The sequence below is a fragment of the Cebus imitator genome, unplaced genomic scaffold (genome assembly GCF_001604975.1).
Source record: "Cebus imitator isolate Cc_AM_T3 unplaced genomic scaffold, Cebus_imitator-1.0 Scaffold634, whole genome shotgun sequence".
NCBI lineage: Eukaryota > Metazoa > Chordata > Mammalia > Primates > Cebidae > Cebus > Cebus imitator.
Genome location: NW_016107949.1, coordinates 622582 through 625138, shown reverse-complemented (window position 1 = coordinate 625138; position 2557 = coordinate 622582).

Here is a 2557-nt window from a genome sequence, read left to right as displayed (position 1 = left end):
GGGCAACATATACTCCATCTCTTAAAAAAAATAAAAATACATTTATTATCTCATAGAGTTTGTGTTGGAGGGACCTACAAGCAGCTTAGCCAAGCTTTTTTAACACAGAGTCTCACTCTGTTGCCCAGGCTGGAGTGCAGCAGTGTGATCTCAGCTCACTGCAATCTCCACCTCCCGGATCCAAGCGATTCTCCTGCCTAAGCCTCCCAAGTAGCTGGGACTACAGGTGTACGTCCTCACACCCAGCTAATTTCTGTGTTTATAGTAGAGACAGGGTTTCACTACATTGGTCAGGCTGGCCTCAAACTTCTGACTTCAAGGGAACCACCCATCTCAGCCTTCCAAAGTGCTAGGATTATAGGTGTGAGCCACGGCACCCAGCCTAGTTTTTCCATTTTCTTTTTCCCTTGACTCATGTTTTCTCTTCTCCCTGCCTCCCCTCATTTATTTTCAGGCTCATATCTCTTGCCTATCAGATCGTTGGTCATCTCTACCCGGCCATCTAGGTTGGCAATTCAGGATCAGCATGTATGATGGATCTGAGGCCGGGCACAGTGGCTCACACCTGTAATTCTAGCACTTTGGGAGACTAAGGTAAGTAGATCACGTGAGGCCAGGAGTTTGAGACCAGCCTAGCCAACAAGGTGAAACCCATCTCTACTAAAAATACAAAAATTAGCTGAGCATGGTAGGACATGACTGTAGTCCCAGCTACATGGGAGGCTGAGGCGGGAGAATCACTTAAACCCAGGAGGCGGAGGTTGTAGTAAGCCAAGATTGTGCCACTGCATTCCAGCCTGGGTGACAGAGCAAGACTCTGTCTCAAAAAAAAAAAAAAAAGAAAGAAAGAAAGAAGTTAATTCTTTGAAGTAATATTGGACATTTGGGGCGTCCAATCACAGCATTGTGAAAGGAAAATAAATCTCTGGACCCCAAAATCACTAAGCCAAAGGGAAAGTCAAGCTCGGGACTGTGTCAGGCAAACCTGCTTTCCATTTTCTTCCTAAATAAGATAGCTACAAAGATTTTAAAAAAAAAAAAAAAAAGCTACATACCTCCCTCACGACTTGCCCACTGAGAAATTTTTTGCAGGCCCCAGATCTTTACCCCTAAAACAATTTTGTTGAATCTCACCCTGACAATGTAAATTGATAGCTTATCTTCACAGGTACGGGACAACAGGCAGAACTCAAAGTCATCCCTCTGCTCAAGTGAGACAAAGGCATAGCTGATTGCTTTCTCTGCACTATATTTACTTTATCTTATGTAAAAACGCAGATTCAGGAAGCTAGCTAAATGCATAAGTGACTATTCCTTTACTCCCCTCAGGTGTGAACAGCTGATCAAAGGCTCAAAAGAATGCAGCTATTTGCCTCTTACGTACCCACACCTTTAAAAAATTTCTTGTTCTTTCTCCAATATCTGCCCTTTTCCTTTAAATATTGAGGCCCTCAAAATCATCTTTGGATGGGGCATGGTGGCTCATGTCTGTAATCCCACCACTTTGGGAGTCTGAGACAGGCAGATCACAAGGTCAGGAGTTCAAGACCAGCCTGGCCAACATGGTGAAACCCCATTTCTACTGAAAATACAAAAAATTAGCCAGGTGTGGTGGCAGGTGCCTGTAGTGGTGGCAAGTGCCTGTAATCCCAGCTATTCAGGCGGCTGAGGCGGGAAAATAGCTTGAAACCAGAAGGAAGAGATTGCAGTGAGCCGAGATTGTACCACTACACTCCAGCCTGGGCAACAAAAATGAAACTCCATCTCAAAAAAATAATTTAAAAAATAATAATAAAAATAAAAATAAATCATCTTTGGAGAAGTTCGCAGACCTGCCTCCCAGGCATGTGTCCTTAACCTTCACAAATTAAAATTCTAAATTGATTGAGACTCATCACAGATACTTTTCATTTACAGCATTTAGAGACATTTTCCCTTCAGAAACTAATTTTATAATGACTGGTCCATACATGGACAAAACAAGTGCAGGACACTCTCAGATATGGTCTCACTGTTTTTGTTTCTCTTCCATTTCTGTTCCAGATATATTTGTTTTATACTAAAGTTGTGTCTATGTATCTTTTATTTCTACATTGTTGCTATGCGTTTGGAGGAGAGAATATTTCCAAAACATTATTCCACTTGTTATTTTGATCTAGAACTGGGCATATTATAAATATATATGGCAGATAAGAATCTAGCCCAATCTCACTGATGAAATTCCCGATAGACTTCCATCAAACTTCCTATCATCTTAGTTCTTAATTCAGCTCAACACTATCCCACTGTCACCCTAATGAATTCTGCTGAATATCACTATTGCGTTTCAGCATGAATTGATCCTATCATGAAGGTCAGTGGGATGATCACTTCATGGTTCTCTGAATGTGTCAAAGGAGAAGAGTGTTTGAAGCTGTTTCACATTTCTACAACATGAGGTTCTTGAGAAGGAGCTGTCTGTAGTAAGAAAAAAATGAGGAAAAAAAAAACGCTGTTGGCCAAAAAGCTGAGCGTGACCCAATTACTGTCTTCGTTGGACTTCAGCCCCATCTAGATT